This window comes from Akebia trifoliata, chromosome 14, assembly GCF_017979445.1.
Source record: "Akebia trifoliata isolate Shusen 1 chromosome 14, ASM1797944v1, whole genome shotgun sequence".
In the NCBI taxonomy this organism is placed as follows: Eukaryota; Viridiplantae; Streptophyta; class Magnoliopsida; order Ranunculales; family Lardizabalaceae; genus Akebia; species Akebia trifoliata.
In genome coordinates, this window is record NC_141388.1 from 20,797,387 (window position 1) to 20,820,768 (window position 23,382).

A 23,382-nucleotide genomic window follows, 5' to 3' on the forward strand; every position below is an offset into this window, starting at 1 on the left:
AAAAAATGTCGTAGCTGATCACTTGTCTAGGATAGTTAACAAGCCATCCGAGGAGTCCTTACCCATCTCTGAATCATTTTCCGATGAACAACTTATGGAAATCTCTCAAGCCAAACCTCCATGGTATGCGGACATTTCAACTACCTATACAGGTCAATTCCCAGTCAAAATGACTAGTGAAGAGAAACTCCGTCTTCTGTAAAAAATAAAATGGTATTTTTAGGATGAGCCATACTTATTAAAGTATTGTCCCGATCAGATCATTAGATGTTGTATTCCAACCTGTGAGCAAGTCAATATCCTAGAGTTTTGCCATAATCATGCCTGCGGAAGGCACTTTAGTGGTAAGAAGACCGCTATGAAAATCATACAATGCGGTTTTTTCTGGCCTAATATTTTTCGTGATGCCCACGAGTTTAGCAAATCTTGTTGTAGATGTCAGAGATTAGGAAAAATCTCTAAGAAAAAAGAAATGCCTCAAAATCCTATCCTGATTATCGAAATTTTTGACGTATGGGGTATAGACTTCATGAGACCATTTCCTATCTCCCAGGATTACCAATATATCCTAATTACCGTTGATTATGTGTCAAAATGAGTCGAAGCTGTGGCATGTAGAACTAATGATCACAAGGTTATGATAAAATTCATTAAGGAAACGATTTTTTCAAGATTCGATACTCCGCGAGCTATCATAAGTGATGGTGGCTCGCATTTTTACAACAAGATTTTTGCTGCGTTGATGAAAAAATACCTCATAACGCATAAGGTTGCCACACCTTACCACCCACAAACAAGTGGGCAAGTGGAGATTTCTAAGAGGGAAATAAAGACTATCTTAGAAAAATAGTCAATCCTTCAAGGAAAGATTGGTCTTTGAGATTGAGTGATTCACTCTGGACCTATAGGACTGCATTCAAGACACCCATAGAGATGTCTCCTTACCAGTTAATTTTTGGTAAGGCCTGTCATCTCCCTGTAGAACTCGAGCATCGTGCATATTGGGCGATCAAGTGCCTCAACTTTGATTTTGATAAAATCGGTGAGAAGTGAAAGTTACAACTAGACGAGTTAGAAGAGATTATAAATGACTCGTATAATTGTGTCAAAAGGTACAAAGAACGTATCAAATTCTTTCACGATAGGCACATTCTTAGGAGAAATTTCATTTCTAATCAAAGAGTTTTGTTGTATGATAATAGACTCAACTTTTTTCTAAGAAAACTTAAGTCTCGATGGACTGGCCCATATTTATCCAAACAGTCTACCCCCATGGTGTTGTTGAAGTCCTTAATCCTAAGGATGGATACACTTTCAAAGTGAATGCCCAACGTCTTAAACTTTTTCTCGAGTATGTTCCGCATGAGGAAGTTATTCTCCTCGATGACTCCGTCTATCAAAATTAACTTTATTTTCGTCTGGCTAAAGACGTTAAACTTAGCGCTTCTGGGAGGCAACCCACACGTTTCAGGGGACATTGTGTTAAATATCAACATGACTGTAAGGTCTTTCTCAGGTGCTATCTAACCCACGTCATTTCATTTTGTCAATTTCAATTTTACCTTTGCATGTATATGTTGAAATATTGAGGACAATATATGTTTAAGTTTGGGGGTGTATGGGTTGGATTTCCACTTATTATTTTCTTCTTTCATTTCAAAAAAAAAAAAAAAATTAGTTGGTGACTTTGTTGTATTTTGCTCAAAATCGTAGTTTGTATCTTTAAGCACTTGGTTAAAAATATTTAATCAGTCTTTCATTGGAAGCTATGAATCTGGAGTCCCCATTTGTATTTCTCTTAGGTAAAAGTTAGAGCAAAGTTATCTTTTGGTTTATAGTCACTTCTAATAAGGTTACCAAGAGTATAGATTGTATTAAGAAAGCTTGTTACCTTCTTTTTACCTAGAGTTTAAGGAAAAATTGGGTTTGATGAACTTTGACTTCCTTTTTCAATTGGTTGGCTAATTAGAAGAAAAATAGAACTGGGTTGTATACACCTTATACAGCAACCATTGAATTAGACTGGATACCTTGAAAATGGCTGTCTACTTTTTAAAAAAAAAAGAGTGAAGAAGTAATAAAAAATAAAAATCAAATAACCAAAATTTATGTATAGTTTTAGTAGGGTGAAATCCATCAAGTGTAAAAATGTGAGTATACTGGAATATCACAGATAAAGCCCCTTAGAGGTATTAAAGTGAATATCCACACTTCTCACTACCCCAGACAGGATGCTAAGTTTAGAATTAAACCCTAAGTTACTCCAGCTATTCTTGAGTAGTTAGAAGATTGAAACTCATTCTAGGAAATCGAATCTCTTAAATTTCTGAGTTAGAACCACTATCGCTCAAAGGTCAATTTAAGTCTAAGTTTTGTCATAGAGAAATAAGGGTTGGGACTCTATACCAAGCAGTACTTCCAATTGATTGACAAAACAAAAAAAAAAGACTTGTGCTTTTCAATATAAGTTTTGATTTTAACTATTTCTACTTCAAAGTTGTTTTCAAATTTTGTAGGTATATTTTCTGCAAACCCTCACGAGTCAAACTCGTCCACTAGGGGTAACTTAGCTGTTCAAGTGCTTGTTGCATTCGCTAAATGCAATCGAGGTGCTTGGGAAAGTGGCAATTTTATTTTCTAAGGACTTGAAAAATGTAAGTTTGGGGGTGTGATGAGTGTCTCCAAACACTCATTATATGCACATTTTTCGGATATTTATCTTGATTTTTGTACCTATTTCTCTATATTAAGATAATAATCATGATAAGCCTCAAAACACGATGTTGCATGTTAATTAGTTTTAATTATATATAAATAAATTCATTTACTAGATAAATATAATTACGTGTGTTTCTTCTGTAGGAAATCAATATTTAGGAATCAAAATCTCAAGACAAAAGCATTTGGGCCCACTTTGGAATGTCCTAATCCTTTGGAATGCCCTAATCCTTAACTCATATTCTCCTCTTTTGTCTTTTTGTGAAAAGAAAAGTGGAGGCTACTTTTAGACTCTTCTACACACATTTTTCTCTATAAATAGAGCCTCCATCTCTATAGAAAGGGTCCCATCTTGGTTCTCTTATCCAAGACTCCTTTAATATAAGGCTCTTAGCCTATTATCTTATTTTTGTATTTTCATTTTCTAGTTATTTTCTTTTAGCTAAATAGTCTTGTAAGAAGTAGAAGAAGAAGAAGTTGTAAGTTTCTCCATTAAATGAAGAAAAATTCTTTCATCTCTTATCTTCCCTTTCTTGCAATGACATTAGGCTAAGTTCCTCTCCATTGGAGAGTGGAAAAGCCTAGAGCAAGTTCTTGTGTTATTTCTAATTTCATGTCTTTCTTTTATTTAAAATGCTTATTAGTTCTCTTTAAGTTTCTTGCACATTTTATTCTTAATATAGATACTTTATGCTTAGATTAGATCAAGATAAAGTATGCTTAAACTAGATAATTGGTAGTAGGAAGTTTTCAAAGAATTCTACTTTATTTATGTTCCCTCATTTCATTTTATTTGTAAACTTTTCGATATAAGGAGCTAACACCAAATCCTTACGATTGAGTTATAAAAAGGTTAGAAACTAGGAATTGCTTATCTACATGTTCTAGGTAGATCCACCTCCAATGGTGCTTTAATTTTATAAGTTTACTTTCTTTTAATTTCATTTACTTTAGTTTATTTTTTTTAACAATTTTACATCTTCTTATAAGTTCAAAAATACAAAGAAAAATAGTTTTAATTCGTTTTAGTTAATTTGAATTTTATCCTCTTAGCTTAACGCTACTCCTCCTTTCTCTTGGGTTCGAACCCCTACTTGCCCCACAAGTAAGATAAAAGTAAGATTATTATTAACTCCAATGAGAAGAACAATGATAGTCTCATCAAAAAGCACTTTAAAAAATCTATAAATAAGGGTCCCTACAACCTATTTTCGTATCAAAAAATAAATCCTATGAAAAGAAAGTCAAAAAGCTTCCCTAGCCTCCCATAAACACTAATTTTGAAGCATTAATTCCTTATCTAACATCCATACCCTAACTTTAGCTCAAAAAATACTTAGAAATCCCTCAAAAACACCAAGAAATCTATAAATAAAATCAGTTATATTCAGATCTAAGAAGGAGGTACTTCATCTTGGAGGTCTGAAGCGAATCCGGTGATAGAACAAGGCGAGGAGTACTATACGATGAGCTGTTCTATCAGATCTGAGAGAACAAAACCGTTGCGTTGTAAAGGTAAATATTTTTATTTTTTATTATTATTATTAATCTTTTTAGCAATGTAATCATTTTTGAAAATTAGTAGAAACCGGCGTTTGCCAGGCGGGGTTGGTATCTAACACCTTCCAACCCTATAATGTGATCCCTGGACTCAGTATTTTTTAGTAGATTAGTTGTTTGTTTATCCGTTTCGAGTCAATGTTCGATTCCTAGACTGTAATAACTAGGTGGCAACTCCCAAATCTCAAAGTTAAAAGCAGATCCGCACACCCCGCGGATCGAGGGCACTTTCAGTGGCGACTCCACTGGAGACTATTGTGGATCAGACTTGAAAAACCCAAAGTATGGGAGCATTGTCAGGATGACCTAGTTTTTTCTATTATTTAGTTCGATTTATTTTATTTATTTATTTAGTTTTGTGGCTTGATTGTGGATGATTTTGGGTATTGTATTTTTGTCCAATTAAGGGTCACTTTTTGATTACCCCTAAATAATGAAAGATTTAAATTGACATATGAAAAGTATGCAATGATGAAGGTTGGGATAACAATGTTAAAACGTTTTTACAGAACATTCTAGTAAGAATTAAGTTTGGGCACCTATTAATAAAATATAGATTTCATCGAGTAGATTAATTTAGAACCTGAATTCACTCAATTTCGTTATCGAGAGCCTTAGATATCATTGATGCAAGTTCGGATTGTATTTTTTTAATTCACAAAAAATTTGAATTTATCTAATGTTAGCACAGTTAATGTTCTTGATTTATTTTGTGAGAGCGAGCTCATTTGGTATTAGGATATTTCTCTTTGATTTTCTTTTGGGATGTGTTTCTAGCTTTTTTTTATAATTAAAAAGAAAAGGTTTATCGCTCCTCATCTCAACAATTATCATTCTATCATCAATGTAACATCAATTGGAATCTTGGATCACCCAAAAGTGAACATTGATTGGACCATAAAATTATAGAAATTATGCTTATTGCAATGTTTGGATCTGATGAATTGTTTCATGCCATATTCATTGATTGATTTGTCATTGATATATACATGAAATGTGCATTGAACCATATAGATATGTTTTTAATTTTTCTCGATCAATGTATACATTTTACTTGTATGATTTAATACCTTTACTTGTACACATGGGCCCATTTGTTTGGAAAAGACCCCAGGTACACCCTACCCTATTTTGCACACACCACTAGCATGTTTACTGCTTTACACGCTTGCACGTCCCATATAGCCAACGTGACAATAGGATATACACCCTACCCTATTTCTTCGAAGATGCGACGTCATTCATGAAAACAACAACTCTAGTCACGTACCTTAAGGTATATCAAACTGGGATATCATTATCATCTCATCAGGTGACTCTAAAAGGTATATCAATGCACCCAGGCTGGAGCGACCTGAGCCTTTGACCTATTGTGTGCCACACAGTCACATGTCCCGATTGCCAACATAGTACTAGTACGTGGTCGGTCCCCTCGTAGGATGCCAAACCATTTATGAAAGCTACAACTCTTGACTCGTACCCATAAGTATATCAAAGATGATCCAAGTACATTAGTTGCACTTCTTAGTTAAAACCAGTGCCTAAGCGAGATCCTGCTCTGATGTACTACGGTACAAGGAGGATAAATTACGTCTATTCTAGAAAATAGGTGATTAAGAGTGCCTTTACTCAAGCATTGTGCATCACCTCCGATCTGGGGATTAAACTGGCTGCTTTTGACTTCAGAGAAGTGAGTTGAAGTTTTAGATTATCACCTATACGATATATCAAACCAAGTCACCACGTACCGTCTGATTGAGTACGCTCGAGAGGTATATAAGTGTACTTAGGAAAAGGGTGGCCCGATAAAAATGCATTGCACGTAGTAAGCTTAGAGTCTAGAAACCTCTCCTGTAGGTCACGACACGAACTTATCGTGAGTCTTTCCTAGTTGTTTATTGAATGGGAACTTGTGAATGATGAATGTACGTGAATGATGAGATCAGAATGTATGGTTGTCCCCAAGGATTAGAGTTTTCTTTTTACCTGGTTAAAATGGGTGCACCGACCCAATAAAGAATCCATTTTTTGCAATAATTCATAATGACCCAGTCCATCTCGGTCCAACAATCATGATGGGCCAGGCCATTTAAATCAAAATGGAAATCAAATTCTTTGTTAAATTCTGGTTTCAACGCATTTTCAAAGAAGAAAAATGATTTACAAAAGGAAAGTATTTTCCAGAAAAAATTTTTTCCAAAAGAAAATACTTTCCGAAAGAAAAAAAAAGGAAGGAAAAATGATTTACAAAAGATCTATTTTTGCATGGAAAATTTTTTTAAATATTTTTTTACCAAAAATCTATTTTTTGCATGGACCTTGAAAAATTACCAAAATATGTTTTTCTAAAAAGAAAATGATTGCAAAAAAATATTCAGATTTGTGAAAATTATTATTCAATAAAAATATTATTTTTCAATAATTTTCAAGCAATAAAAATAACTTTCTTTTGTTTTGAGGTTTATAACCTCTACTTCCGCCATTAGAGGTTGAGCCCGACGTTCATTTTCTTGTTCAAGTAATTTGATTATTTCAGGGGGAAGTTCTTCATTAGAAGACTCTCCCTCCGAAGCTAAATTATTAGTTAAATTATTATTGTGCTCAGGGTAATCAAAACTTTCTTTCATTTCATTAATAAGAGACGGGATAACAGGACTCATTGCAGACTTAACAGACTCACTTGACTCAGCAGGAATAACTGACTTACTAGAAATAATAGACTCAGCAGAAACAACTAACTTACTTGACTCAACAAAAATAAAGGATTCATCAGACACGTCAGATTGAACAGGACTAATAGGACTGACAGACCCAGTCTTGATATGTAATACAGGACTAATTACATGATAATTAGAGAGACACCCAACAACGGGTTTGATTATAGACTGGGGATTTAGAGTCCCCTTCCCAACTGACACCACTAAGACACTATGATCTTCAACGAACAACTGATCAATATTGAGGGAGTCTAGGTTGAGTTGCCAGTCTTCAGCTTCCTTTTCAGGTCAATCCATATCGAAGAAGATTTCAAAATCCGGCAGACGAGTACCTGTGATGTGATCCATAAATGGCTCTGGGAACCCACAATAACATAAATCTTCTCTTTCTTTCACGAAATAGCCATTAAGGGTCTTACTATAAGGTTTCATTTTAATCAGATCCATGATGCGCCCTTGCCTTGTCCTGTTTTACCTTCCAGTATTGAGCCCAATTTTCTTTAATAGGCTTATATTTTAGTTTGAATGTGCCGATAACTTCTTTAATCACTGGTGCCTCTTTAATACCTTGTTGCTTGCGACCTAGGCCCATACCAGGAAAAAATCTCATTTTTTTGAACATATTGGCCATGTAGCAATTAGAGGTATTCTCGATAGGAAAATATTCTTTCATCAAGTGATCCCATTGGACTAGACATATCTTTTCAAATTCAAATCCATTGAACTATACCCCCTGTTGTTTTGGTTAATGTCAAGTAACAATTCATTCTTGGCTTCGGTTCTGTTTATAATCCCCACATTCTCAACATCTCCATCAAGGGTAATTACTAGTCCATCTTTGATAAATTTAACTTTCTGGTGTATCATGGAAGGTATGGCATTGATCTAGTGTAACCATGGTCTCCCTAATATTAAATTGAAAGAGGACTGAATATCAATAACTTAAAATTCCACAAGAAAATCAGCTATGCCTTTGGACAATCGAAGGTGCAAAATTCCCAGTACATCCCTCTTGGTGTTATCATAGGCTCTAACACCTTGATTAGTGGGCTTGAGATCTTTAACGTTAAACCGGAGGCATGTAGTAGTCTTTAAAGGGCAAACATTAAGTACACTTCCATTGTCAATTAAAATCATAGGTACCCTCATCCCGTTACAATCAACTGTGATGTGCAAAGGCTTAGTGTGGCTTGCTTCTTCCTTTGGGAGATCTGAGTCTGAGAAGGGTAGAATATTCTCTACATAAGTTGACCCTACTATATTAGCCAGCTGACTTGGAGAAGTATCAAGTAAAATTTGGACTGTATTTAATGCTTTGAGAACAACTTCTCTATGAGCAGTTGAAGCCATGAGTAAACCCCAAACTAAAATATTGACCCCTGATTTTTTTAATTGCTTGATCACAGAGTCATCTTCTTCGATATTCTCATTAATGAGGTCTATTTATTTTCCCACCAAGACCGCAGGATTGTCAACACGTAGTTCTGGTGGCTTAAAGAATCTTCTCCCTCGGGTCATATGTCTAACTTCATCGTAAGAGAGGGAGAAAGACTCATCTTCTTTAGTCAACAAGTATGGGTCTTCATCTATCAAAGAGACAGGACTTTTTGGATTCATTTGAGCCAACAAGTAACTAGTGAATGCGAGGCTACTGTAGTTAGGTGGGGATAGACAGTATGTATCATCTGATGTTAGATCGAAGGGCTCGTAGCTTGTGGTGAAGACTTCGTCGGTGAAAGCTATTCCGACGATGGGGTAACTGGGTGGTTTGACTTTGATGAGATGGATGAGAGATACAGGGTCAAATGGTAATTAGGTGTTGGAAACCATGTTCAGGGTTTGTGGAGATTGATAGGCAGGTAATGGATTAGTAGTGACATTTGGTGATGTTGGGCTAGGGCTTGTGACCTTTTTGTTGTCAATAAGGTTTTGAATGACATGACGCAAGGTGATACATCGATTAGTGTGATGGCCAGAGTTTTGATGGAACTCACAGAACAAGTTAGAGCTGTGTTCAGCTAGCAAGGGATTTGGTAAAAGTCGAGGTTGGATAGGGGTAAGAAGCCATTTTTTCATCAATTTGTGAAGAGCTACAGTGAGTCTCATCCTTAGATTGGTAAATTGATGCGGAGTTCAAGGTTGACTTTGGTGAACTTGGTTATTAGTCCGGACTGGGGGTTGAGCTAGGGTAGCTGACGTGTTAGCTATGTAAACATGGTTGGTACTAGGTTTGTGAACATATGGTTTCTTAGACTTGTTATCCGAGGGATTAGAAAGAATCCCAGAGGCAAACGTATCCTCGAGTTGGCTTCCGGCTTGTAATAGGAATTCGAAGGTAGGAAGATATTGAGCAACCAAGTGCTGAGCATATCCTTGTGTAAGGTTTTTTAAGATAATTGCCACTTATTCCTTCTCTAAGGGTCTATCCCACATTTGGACAGCCTTAGCCCTCCAGTGACCAATGAAATCAATGAATGTTTCCCCGTTTTTCTATTTAGTTGACTCCAAATCCCTTCTTGAAGTCTCAATCTCGGTACTATATTTATACTGATGCCAGAAAGATTTTGACATGTTCTCCCATGTACTTACTATAGTTGGGTCTTGAGACATCAACCCTAATCAATCTAATAAGACCAAAGTCAAACCCTAACCCTAAAAGAAACCAAATTAAACTCTAAAACTATCTAATAGAATTCTAATTAAATTATAAAATTATCTAATGTAATTCTAATTAAACACTAACTCTATTTGAAATAATTCTAATTAACCACTAACTCTATCTAAAAAGCACCTAAAAAAATCTATAAATAAGGGTCCCTACAAACTATTTTCGTATCAAAAAATAAACACTAAGAAAAGTAGGTCAAAAAGCTTCCCTAACCTCCTATAAATCCTAATTTTGAAGCCCTAATTCTTTACCTAACACCCATACCCCAACTTTAGCTCAAAAAATATATAAAAACTCTTCAAAAATACCTAGAAATCCATAAACAATTCAAAAAAATTCAGATATAAGAAGGAGGTACTTCGCCTTGGAGGTCTGAAGCGAATCTGGTGACAGAACGAAGCAATGAGTACTGTACGAGGAGCTGTTCTATCAGATCTGAGGGAACAAAACCGTTGCATTCATAAAGGCAAATATTTTTTTTAATTTTATTATTAGGTCTTTTTAGCAATGTAGTTTTATTTGGGAATTAGTAGAGATCGGCATTTGTCGGGCGGGGTTGGTGCCTAACACCTTCCAATCCCGTAATTTGATCCCCGGACTCAGTATTTTTTTTAGTAGATTAGTTATTTTTTTATCCGTTTCAAGTCGAAGTTCGATTCCTAGACCCTAATAACTAGGTGGCGACTCCCAAACCTCAAAGGTCAAAAACGCATCCGCATACCCCGCGAATAAAGGGCGCTTTCAAGAAGGCTGAATAGATGTGAAATTTGCCCAATATGATCAAAATGATTTTATAGAAGGATACTCATCTTTTGGTCAGAGTAATCTAATTGTGCATTTATATCGCCAAATAAATAGGGCTATGGAACAAAAGAGAGAAGCCATAGTAGAAGTTATAAAATAGGCCTATAATCGGCATGATATTAATGTATAAGGATGACTTATCTTAAATTTGAATAATTTTAAACATTTGACTTGTTATTCATCTAAAATGTTTTAAATTTATCTATTTTGATTTTTTATGCATTTGAAATTGTGGATGCCGATTTTGTGGTAAATCAACTGTAGGCATCAAAATTTAAACGGGCCCCTGCAACCTTCTAAGTTAACAAAAGGCCCACCAAATCAAAATTGGGCCCACAAATCTAAATTGGGGGTCTGTTAATCGAGATGGGCCTCATATGATTTGGGTTTGGGTTTTTGCAGATAAAACCTATGATCTAACAAATTCAAGTGATCCACACATTAAATATTGAGTCTTATACCTAAATAAATAAGTTTGGCCTAATAATGATCCATAAAATCCTTAAAATTGGATTTGGACAAATTTAGCTTTTTAAACAAATCAATTAAACCTCTTTATGTTGGGTATAATTGGAAAGCTAAATTACCTTTAAGTCTATAAATACAAGAGCCTCTCTCATTGAGAGGGGATCTAGATCACTTTATCTCAGAAGATAGAATGAGAGGGGATCTGGATCACTTTATCTCAGAAGATAGAAGCTCTCCCTCTAGAGAAGAAGAAATTCTCAAGCCCTCCTCTAGAGACAAAGTAAGGTTCTTCAGAGATCCAGACTCCAACTAAAGAGAAGATCAAGCATAAAACCCTTCTCCGGAAGTCAAGAAAACTTTCTCAGCCGATAAAGCGCAAAATCCGGAGATAAGAAAATCTACAGATGTATTTACAGAAGATCAAGCACAAAACAAAGCCAACGTTAAAGCATCCTTCTAAACCGATAAAGCGCGAAGCTCGGATAGAAGAAAAGCTACATACATCATCATCGCTATTTTTATACTTGATTGTTAATCAGAGGAAGCACTGAGATCTGTATCTACTTTTCATCAAAAATCAATAAAATCATTTGTGATTATATTTCATGAATCTCGAGGTAGATCCGTTGAAATTTATTGTCAACAAATTTCTGGCACGCCCGGTGGGACCATTTCAACCTCTCATCCTTCAGTCAACTGCAAGAACATCAACTAAAGCATCGATGGCATCTCGCAACGTCAACGCTATCGCATCTGCTGCTACTGAGAAAGGTAAGAAACTCCTTTCTTCAAATCTTGAATCTACTCAAGTTATTAGTCGCGTTCATCATGTGACACGAACAATAACAAAGGCTGGTGGATCCAAGTTAGTTGAGCCTCTCCAACATCACTCCAAGAAACGTGCCACAAAAATGGCACTTATTACGAAGGAATCGTGGGCGGACGTGGTAAAAGACGACTCGTCAGAGATTCTAGATCTGATTCGAAGTCAAGCGAGGGATAGTCTAGATCTTTATCAATCACTTCTCTGTCACAAACTCACACATCCATCAGAGCAGTAATGACAGTTGGAGCGCTAACGATGGAAGAACAAGTTGCTCAGATGGCAGACACCATCAACAAGTTAACAAAAGCAATGGAAGACAAAGACATTCAGATCGCAACCCTTGTTAGTCATTTAGAGCATAAAGACAAGGAGAATGAATCAAGCGCTGGACCTTCGCATCCTTCAGGATTCACTCCTGAAGCGTATACGACTCCGAGTGAGGAAGAACGAGAAGACTATGCTGGCTCACGTAAAGCTGCGCGAGACCCACCACAGGGGTCTGTTGCCTCACTTTCCGTTCAACAGCTACAAGCAATGATTACTGACACCATTCATGCTCAGTATGGAAGCATGCCACAATCCTCATTGGTTTACTCCAAACCCTACACTAAACGCATCGAACAAATACGTCTTCCAGTGGGATATCAACAGCCAAAATTCCAACAATTCGAGGGAAAAGGCAACCCAAAGCAACATATTGCCCATTTCATCAAAACTTGCAATAACGTCGGTACATTCGGTGACTTCATGGTGAAACAATTTGTTCACTCCCTCTGTGGTAATGCGTTTGATTGGTACACCGACTTGGAACCCAATTCAATAGATAGTTGGGATCAACTTGTAAGAGTGTTCCTCGGCCGCTTCTACAGCACTAGAAGAACAGTAAGTATGGTGGAGCTCGCTGCCGTCAAACAAAGGAATGATGAACTAGTCATCGAGTACATAGAGCGATGGAGAAATCTTTCCCTCAACTGCATGGATCGACTCCCCAATCTTCTACTATCGAGATGTGTGTTCAAGGGATGCATTGGCAACTCCTTTACATCTTGAAAGGAATTAAACCACATACTTTCGAAGAGCTAGCTACTCGAGCCCACGATATGGAACAGAGTATAGTTGTGCATCAGACTCCACGACCAAGCGAGCTTCGAAGATAGGAAAAAAAGGATGGCAAGTCCTTCAAAACTAAAGAAGTCTTATCTACTACCACTAGCAAACCAGTCAATATCACAGGTAAAAGAAGAGAAGATCAGCCGCGAGCTGATTCAACACAAGAAAAAGGAAATGCTTGGAAAACTCTCAAAGAGCTTAAGGCAAAAGAATACCCTTTTCCTGATGCTGATGTCTTGGGCATGTTCGAAGAGCTGTTGAAATTAAAGCTCATTGAACTTCTAGTGCCCAAACGACCCGAGGAAGCAGGTCTCGACAATGATCCGAAATATTGTCGTTATCATAGGGTAATTAGTCACCCGATTGAAAAATGCTTCGTCTTTAAAGAGAAGATTATGGATTTGGCACGTCAAGGGAAAATTGAACTTGATTGTGTTGAAAATGTTACTACTTCCAACATGACTTCTGTCACTTTTGGATCTTTTGATCCAATACTCTTGGCAAGTCAGTATACAACGAAGACTTCATCTCCTCAGATCACCAAAGTTTTATCTAAACCATCACAACTCATATCCGTACATTCCGATGTTGAAAAGGCCCATCCCACGTTGGGGGCAAGGCCAAAACAAAAAAAAATCATCACATTTCCCACTTCACTTCTACAAGGATCACAATCTCATTCGACTTCAAATTCAAAGTCAGACATCTTAGAGTCTGCTTTAGTTGATGACGAAGGGTGCACAGTTGTCACCCGTCGAAAAAGATGCCCTACATATGTGCCAACTCCTTCTATTTCGAAGCCAAAAAGAAAAAGAAGATAGTCAAAACCAAATACAGGGTCAAAAAAACGAAAGAGAGCAACAAAGAAGAAGGCTTTCCGAGTTTCGCCCGTAGACCCTGGAGACATCCTTCAGCAACCGCCCCGTGTGCCGGTTACTCTTCTAGAATTCTTACCCAAGAAGCTCTTGAAGGAAGTCTGCACAGTATCATGTCATCAAGTAGAAGCGGAAGTGCTAAAAGATAATATTGATAATAGGTTCAAAGAACATCCTACTACTTCCAATGATGGAGATCAACGACTTGAGAAAGACAATAACACCTCGAAAATAGAAGATTCGCAGGTCGACTTGAATTTGTCCAGTGAATTACAAAAAGTTCAGCTTACTTCAAAGTAACGCTCAACTAATTCAAAACAGAAAGTTCAACCTGACATAGATCCACAACCAGACAATATGTGTATGGCCAAAATTACCTTCACTGATGAGGATCTCCAATTGCGGTCTCGACCTCACAATAGGCCACTTTACGTCACAGGTTATGTGAGGGAGAATAAAGTTCAAAGAATTATCCTAGATTGTGGTTCTACGGTCAATATCATGCCAATTCGTACCATGAAACAAGTTCGGATCTCGTCGGATCAACTTGCTCGCAATAAGTTGATGATCCAAGGCTTCAACTTAGGTGGTCAGAGAGCTATCAGTATGATAAGGGTCAAGCTTTCTATCGTAGATTTGGAGTCAATAGCACTCTTCCATATGATTGATTGTAAAACTTCATATCACTTGTTTCTCGGTCGACCATGGCTACATGAAACTGGAGTAGTACCATCCACGTTACATCAATGCTTCAAGTATTACCAAGATGGTGTGCAGAAACATGTACCTCCCGAAGATCAACCGTTTGACAAGGCAGAAACGTATTTTGCAGATGCGAAATTTTATTTTGGAGGGGACGTCATTCAAGAAGCACTTCCAGTTTCTGTACCTCCTTTTAGTAAGTAAAAATTTGACAAAGGAAAGCATACTATGAATGATGCCGAGGAGATTTCTCCTAGTCCTCTGCTTCAGAAAGAACGTAGTAAGAAACAAAAACCAGAAACTTGACAGATCAAGGTGGGTCAATCAATGGTGGACACGTCATCCACAATTGTGTTGCCAACCCCAATGCTTCGTTACATGCCGCAATCGAGACGGAAGCCGGGACAATCACTTTTCGAAGAGATTTCTTCAAAGACTAAGCCTTCTGTCTCTAAAATCGAATTGGAGATGTTGAAAGAAGAATTAACCTTTCCGGTTACACCTCTCCAAAAATCTTACATAGTAAGGATACCCGTGGAAAATGTTGTCTCAACTACGTCAATCGTAAAGAACCATGAAAACAACCTTGCAAAAGTAGAGTCCAAAAGTTGTTTCGGTCTTAAAACTTTAAAGTTATTCAAGATTGCCGATTATGGAAAAGGTGAACCTGTGCGGTTGGGTGAATTACCACAAACTGATCAAATTCATAGTTTAACTGCAACACAAGTCAAACTCGTTCAAGCTGGAGAAAGAGTTTCATTCACACGAGCAGGACTAAGATATACGCCAGAGGCTTCAATCAAAATTTCTAAGATGAAGACGGCATCTTCACAACATACTACAGTAGAAGTCATCGATGAGTCTGTAAAGAAACACCAGTTCCACGAACATCAATTTTTGATCGAATTGGTGGTCACATCTCCACCACGTCGGTATTTGACCGATTGAGTGCTTTAGATGACAAATTCATAAACCTCGTGCGTCTGCTCTATCTAGACTTGGTCAGAATGTTGGAGTAAAAATACAAAGAGAATCGCAACGTCAACCTAAGCAAAGAAATATACATGTGGAGGATAAAGATAGTAGTGGCTTGCATAGTACTATTCCATCTCGCATGAAATGACAAGCAGCTTTAGAGGTCTCGATATTAGATGCATTGGTTGTGAAGTGACGCACCATCATCCCACAAACCAAACGAGCAACAGCCGAGCTTCAACTGTTAGAACAGACAATTCTGAAGATGTGTTTTTTGTAAATCATATTACCATTAAGGAATTCCTCGAAGAAGATTCTACGTCGTCAGATGAAGAACTCGAAAATGCTCGACTGGTCTTTTAAGAAGGCAGACAAGCCACTGTTGACGACTTCAAAGAAATAAATCTTAGGACAATTGAAGAGCCGCGGCCCACGTTCGTCAGTACTCTTCTAAAGACGTATTTGCTTGGACTTACAAAGAAATGCCAGGACTTGACCCGAAGATCGCTGTTCATTAGCTTGTAGTTAAACATGGAGTTCGCCCAATAAAACAGGCACAACATCGTTTTCGACCCGAGTTGATATCATAGATTGAGATAGAGGTCAACAAGTTGATAAAAGCCAGCTTCATCCGAGAAGTAAAGTATCCAACCTGGATTTCCAACATAATTCTGGTAAGAAAGAAGAATGGACAGATTCGAGTATGTGCCGATTTTCGTGACCTGAATAATGCATGTCCAAAAGATGATTTTCTGCTATCAATCATAGAACTTATGGTGCATGCGACCACAGGACATGAAGTTTTGTCTTTCATGGATGGATCTTCTGGTTACAATCAAATTCGAATATCGCCAAAAGACGAGAAGCTTACAGCCTTTCCTACCCCAAAAGGTATATATTGTTACAAAGTTATGCCTTTTGGACTTAAAAATGCTGGTGCCACTTACCAGCGAGCTATACAAAAGATTTTTTATGACATGCTACATGACAAAGTCGAATGTTACGTTGACGACCTATTAGTAAAGTCCAAGAAAAGGGAAGATCACTAACAACATGTACGTGATACCTTTGACAGATTGCGACGGTATTAGCTCAAGATGAATCTATTAAAATGTGCTTTTGGAGTTACCTCGGACAAATTTTTGGGATTCGTGGTCGGCATCGCGGTATTGAAATCGACCAAAATAAGATTGAAGCCATTCAAAAAATGTCGACACCAAAGAACATTCATGAACTCAAAAGTTTACAAAGTCGACTTGCCTACATTCGTAGATTCATCTCAAACTTAGCTGGGCGTTGTCATCTCTTTAGTCAATTGATGAAGAAAGATACATCATTTGAATGGGATGAAGCTTGTGAGAATGCTTTGAAAAGCATCAAGGAGTATGTTCTTAAGCCTTTTGTTCTTTCTCCACCAATTCCTGAAAAGCCACTGATTCTCTATATTAGTGCACAAGAAATGTCACTAGGCTCAAGAAAATGATGAAGGAAAAGAAGGTGCACTCTACTACTTGAGTCGAACTCTTGTTGGAGCAGAAGTAAACTATTCACCCATCGAAAAGACATGTTTAGCGCTCATCTTCGCCACAACGAAACTTCGGCATTACATGTTATCGCACATAATTTGACTCATTGCGCGAGCTGATCCACTCAAATATATCATGACAAGACCAGTCTTGTCGGGAAGACTAGCTAAATGGGCCCTCTCTTATCAGAATTCGAGATTATTTACATCCCTCAAAAGGCTGTAAAAGGAAAAGCATTAGCTGACTTTCTTGCTGATCATCCTATTCTAGTTGAATGGGAATTGTCTCACGATTTGCCTAACAAAGAAGTATTCTCTATTGATGTGCTTCCAGCTTGGAGAATGTTCTTTGATGGTGCAGCTAGAAGAGATGGAGTGGGGGCAGGTGTAATTTTTATCAACCCACAAAATGAGGTATTGCCATTTTCATTTACCTTGGCGAAATTATGTTCAAACAATGTTGCAGAATACCAATCTCTGATCATTGGTTTAGAACTCGGGTTAGAGATGAAGTTACACTAACTCTATGTGTATAGAGACTCACAGTTTGTCATTAACCAACTCTCAATAGAGTATGACGTTCGAAAACATGAGTTGGTACCTTATCACCAGTATGCTACACAACTTCTAAGTCAATTTGAAGACGTCATCATCAAACACATACCAAGAGTCAAAAACAAGCAGGCTGACGCTTTAGCTAGTCTTGCTGCAAGTTTGGCTATGCTAGAAAGAGAGACAATGAGTATCCCTATCTGCCATAGGTGGGTACTACCTCCTTTGATAGAGAAAAATTGTGAATCGCACGAAGCAAACATCGTTGAAATAGCCGAAGTCAAAGATTGGAGACAGCCACTTATCGACTATCTACAGCATGGGAAGCTGCCAGACGACCTAAAGTACAAAATCGAAATACGTCGTAGGGCACCTCGATTTTTATATTTCAACGATAAGTTATATCGTCTCTCTTTCGACGATATCTTAATGAGATGTCTTGGAGATGATGAAATCCGATATACTTTAGAAGAAGCACACTCTGGAATATGCGGCTCACATCAGTCAGGGCCGAAACTCTATCACAGTCTGAAGATGATGGGATTTTATTGGCCTACTATGGTGAAAAATTCTTTAAACCATGCAAAGAGGTGTTAATCTTGCTAATTTCATGGAGATTACATTCGTCAACCACTGGAGCCATTGCATCCTACAATCGTATCTTGGCCCTTTGACGGGTGGGGACTTGATGTCGTTGGAGCACTCCCAAAATCTTCAAGACAACATCTTTATATCCTTGCCGCAACTGATTACTTTTCTAAGTGGGCTGAAGCAGTTCCCCTTTGAGAGGTCAAGAAAGAAACGGTAGTCGACTTCATCAAAAATAATATCGTCTTCCGTTACGGTATTCCACGATATATCATGATAGATAATGGGAAATCTTTTAGTAATACGTTGATGGATCAATTCTGCATGAAGTTTAACATTAAGTAAAGATGTTCTACAATGTACAACGTTGTAGCAAATGGACTCGCCGAAACCTTCAACAAAACTCTCTGCAAGTTTCTTAAGAAGGTTGTCTCAAAATCGAAAAATGATTGGCATGAACGAATTGGAGAAGCATTATGGGCATATAGAACCTCATACCGCACCTCCACACAAGCCACACCTTACTCATTGGTTTATGAAGTTGAAGCTGTTCTCCCATTGGAACGACAAATACCTTCTCTAAGGATTGCGATCCAAGAAGGTTTGACCTGCGATGAGAATGCTAAGTTACGTCTAGCTGAACTTGAAGCATTGGATGAAAAAAGATTGGAAGCACAACAACAAGAAAGTTCGACCACGTTCTTTTCAAGTTGGTGATTTAGTTCTCGCTGCATAACGACCAATCATCCTCTCACACCGTTCTGGAAAGAAGTTTGATCCAAAATGGGATGGGCCTCATGTAGTGATAGAAGTATACACTAATGGTGCATATCTTCTTGTAACACCAGAAGGATTACGTCTTGGTCCAATTAACGGAGAATTCCTCAAAAGATACTATACTTAAAAGAATGATGCTCCCAAGCACGAGCCTAAATTGTTTGACAATGCTCCCCAGCACGAGCCTAAACTGTTCGACATTGCTCCCCAACAAGAGCCTAAATTGTTTGACATTGCTCCCCAGCACGAGCCTAAACTGTTTGACATTGTTCCTCGGCACGAGCCTAAACTGTTTAGCAATGCTCATTATCGTACGAGCTTAAACTACATGATACTCTTAACCCGCATGAGTTAAAACTATGAACGGTCCACACAAAAAAAAAATTTTGAGCTCGTTAGATTGAAAATCCGAGAGGGCGATCTAGGCAAAACTTAGAGTATTATCTATCTGAACTACGTTATGGTTTGATCCCATTTTGGGTACGTAGGCAACCTACAAAGTTACTTAAGGTTCAACTACATCAACAAAAAAAATATATGTCATATCGCACTAAGTACTAGTGTCACATCGACTAAAGATATATAAAAGTATGAATAAAAAAGCTATCATGCTCAGTAATGCTCGGAAGCTAGAGATTGGCCAACCAACTAGACAAATAATTCGTAACATGGTTCTTTTAGTCAGTTGACGTTGTCCACTTCTAAGCATTACTGATGAACAATTGCTTTAAAGATTGGCCAATCGACTTGACAAATAATTCGTCGTATGGTTCTTCTAGCCAGTTGACGTTTGTCAGTCAGTTGACGTTGTCCACTCCTAAGCATTATTGATAAACAGTTGCTTTAGAGATTAGCCAACTAGTTGGACAAATAATTCGTCGCATGGATCTTCTACGTGCATAAAGCTTGCGTATCGCGATTCTTTTTTGTCAGTTGACGTAATCTACTCTTAAGCATTACTGATAAACAGTTGCTTTAGAGGTTAACCAATTAGCTGGAAAAATAGTTCGTCGCATGGATCTTCTATGTGCATAAAGCTTGCGTACCGCGATTCTTTTAGCCAGTTGACTTTTGTTAGCCAGTTGACGTCTTCCACTCCTAAACATTACTGATAAACAATTGCTTTAGAGGTTAGTCAACTAGCTGGACAAATAGTTCGTCGTATGGATCTTCTACATGCATAAAGCTTGCGTACCGCGATTCTTTTAGCCAGTTGACGTTTGTCAGCCAGTTGACATCATCCACTCCTAAGCATTACTGATAAACAGTTACTTTAGATGTTAGCCAATTACTTGGACAAATAATTCATCGCATGGATCTTTTACTTGCATAAAGCTTACGTACCGCGATTCTTTCACTCAGTTGACGTTTGTCAGCCAATTGACGTCATCCACTCCTAAGCATTACTGATAAAAAGTTGTTTTAGAGGTTAGCCAACTAGCTGGACAAATAGTTTGTCGCATGGTAATTCTGCGTGTATAAATCTTGCATCATGGGATTCTTCTAGCCAATTGACGTTTGTCAGCTAGTTGACATTGTCCACTCCTAAGCGCTACTGATGAACAGTTGCTTTAAAGATTGGCCAACCGGCTGGACAAATACTTCGTCGCATGGTTATTCTACGTGTACAAATCTTGCATCATGTGATTCTTCTAGTCAGTTGACGTTTGTCAGCCAGTTGACATTTTTCACTCGTAAGCACTACTGATGGAACAGTTGCTTTAGAGATTGGCCAACTGGTTGAACAAATTTTCGTCGCATGGTTCTTCTGCGTGTACAAATCTTACATCTCATAATTTTTCTAAACAATTGACGTTATTCGTCCTCGAGCACATTTAGGCCAACTATAACATAGATCTCAGATTTACATAGCCTCCTCTCCCCCTCTCCAACTTTTCTCCTCCCACTTTTACAATAGCTTCAAGGTCTTTAAATAGAGAAATCCTAATTAGAGTCTTAACCCTAATTAATTACAATTTACCACATTGTCCTTTATCCAAAATATCAATTACATAACAAGGAGAATAATCCTTTTAAATTTGAAATCTTTCCTAATAAGATCGAACTCTCTTTAAATGATGCCACGTGTCCACCTCGAAATGCACATTGATCGTATGAATGGACGATCCGGATAGTAGACAATTGATAAGGTCACAATAATGTGATTTTGGGACCGTAATTTCGCAAATTCTATCACATTTCAAATGTTAGTCCTTGTAAATAATTACAAAATTAAATTGTTTATCCAATTAATGAAGCTAATGAGATATTATTGCTAATTTTAGATAAATAAAGCGCACGTGAAAGTTACAAAATGACGTAACAAAGTCGATTATAATGTATGAGTAAAAAGGAGAAACTTCATCGAAGATGAGCAGCAAAAGCTGCCACGTCATCGCGTCGTGGGGTCTCCCTAGTGCGTCGCGATTATCTAGAACCATCTTGCTCAAGATTCGCATGGGATATTTCAAATACTTCGGTCGTTGTAACTGAATGGTTCTTTCGAATCAAATCATCCAAAAAGTCGACCCAATAATCCGATTACGAATGTTATAAATTAGAGGGTAGATTTCAAAGAGGGGGCTCATCTCTGTTTCTCTTATTGTAATTCTCTACAATTCTCTGTAGTTTTCTTTGTTCTTTGAGAGAACTCTTGATTATAGTGAGAACATCAAGAGTGATTTCATCCATTAGTTCTTATTGTAATTCTTTTGAGAAGCCATCAAAGAAGGAATCAAGTTGCATATCTATTTTACATCATCTTCTTTATTTTCTTATTGCTGCAACTATGAACTCAAATAATGAGTGGTTAGATCCTCCTTATAGAGATCAAGGTTGCCGAAGCAAGTTCATCCCTCTAATGTAGTTTTAATTATATATTCTTGTTTTACATTTTAATTATTCTGAAAATTCTCCTTTGATTGGATAATCTAGCTTATATTTTTTATTCAAAGTTTGATAGCCATTACTTAGATAAGTTCAAGAACGACTATGCTCTATGAAAAGTCTAAATATAAGTTAGATAATCTCAATTAAATTTAGATTTTCATGAATAACCTTTGGTTACCTTCAATGATTAAACTGCTCCACCTTCCGATCCATGAGCAATGACTTGCTACATGGATTGAGTTATTCTTAGAATTAATTTGTATTATGGATGATTTGCAAAGGCTGAATTGATCTCTCTAAGCCTCTTTCTTAGATTTTCAATCTCTACTTTCTATATTTATTTCAATTACAAGTTAATTTCCATCTTATTTGTGCAACAAATCTACTTTGTTTTTCAATCAATCTGTTTTAAATTCTGTTTTGATTTACAACTCGAATTTTAAGTGAATCTTCATTGTCCCTGTGGAATGAATTTGACTTACCGAAGTTTTATTTTAAACATTTGTTCATATGCAATCCACATCAAGTTTTTACATCGATCAAATTGGCGTTGCTGCCGGGGACAGCGTGTTGATTCATTTTTCAGTTCGAAAAAAGTTCGAAATAGTTTTTTGAAACAAAACCAAACTTGTTTTGTTTGAAATTGAAGCTAAAAAAATAGAAGTAGTTTTGAAAATATTTTCATTACAATCCTCGGGATATCAGAAACTAGTTTCAACTGGAAAAATCAATTTTCATCAAAATTTCACCGCTCAACGGTAGCCTCCTAGTACTCTGCAGTGACGTGGCAATATTTTTTGCTGATTTTTGTTGAGCAAGTTTCTAATATCATGGACATTGTAATGGGCATATTGGTTTTTACCTTAGCATTTTGATTGGAATAATTGTGTTATTTTCAATTGAAGGACTTGACGGAAGTTAACGAAAGGCGACACGTGGAACTTTTATCCACCGAATTAGTTCCTTCACCAAAAAAACAGCAACTTCCAATTTTCTTTTCATTTTATTTTTCTTAGAAAACAATTTGTATTAGAACTTGAATTTGTAATAATTTTTAATTGTATTCGAGAGGGCCGGATTGTAATAGATTTAGGGACGGACGATAATGGGACGAAACTATCTCAGCCCCTCCGGTTTGTACATTAAATTTGGTGTTGGTGGCCCGAGTCGACTCAGCTTAATCATCCCCCATCTAGAACGGGAGGTAAAATTTTGAAACTGTAGACACCCCATTTTTGCATTCGCCTGATTAATCAACTCGTCAACCCGATCGCAACGGTTCCCTATGATGGATGATCATTCCAATGCTTTTTTTGTTACCAGATCTGTTTCAGAAATTCGGATGAGGTATCTCAAGCAAACAAAATTGTAGAAACCACACTACGCTAGGAAAATATAACTCAAAAACATAGAAATCATCATCTTGTAGACAAAAATAAGTTTTACGATAAAAATCACTAAAAAAATGATCAAATTACCAAAATACCCCTAATCTTAAAACATCCCTAGAGCTTACATTACGCTTAGGAAAACCCTTTCAAACACATAAAACAACAAATCGAAATCAAATAAACCATTTCACCAATTTTCACAAAATTTGACAAAATTACGAAAATGCCTCTCATAAA

At 37.2% G+C, this 23,382-nt stretch overlaps 1 pseudogene; it reads left to right on the forward strand.

Annotated features, from left to right (window-relative positions):
- The window catches only part of LOC147386523 (uncharacterized), a 35,520-nt pseudogene extending 23,524 nt beyond the window's left edge, over positions 1-11,996 (forward strand).
- The last annotated feature ends 11,386 nt before the right edge of the window (positions 11,997-23,382 follow it).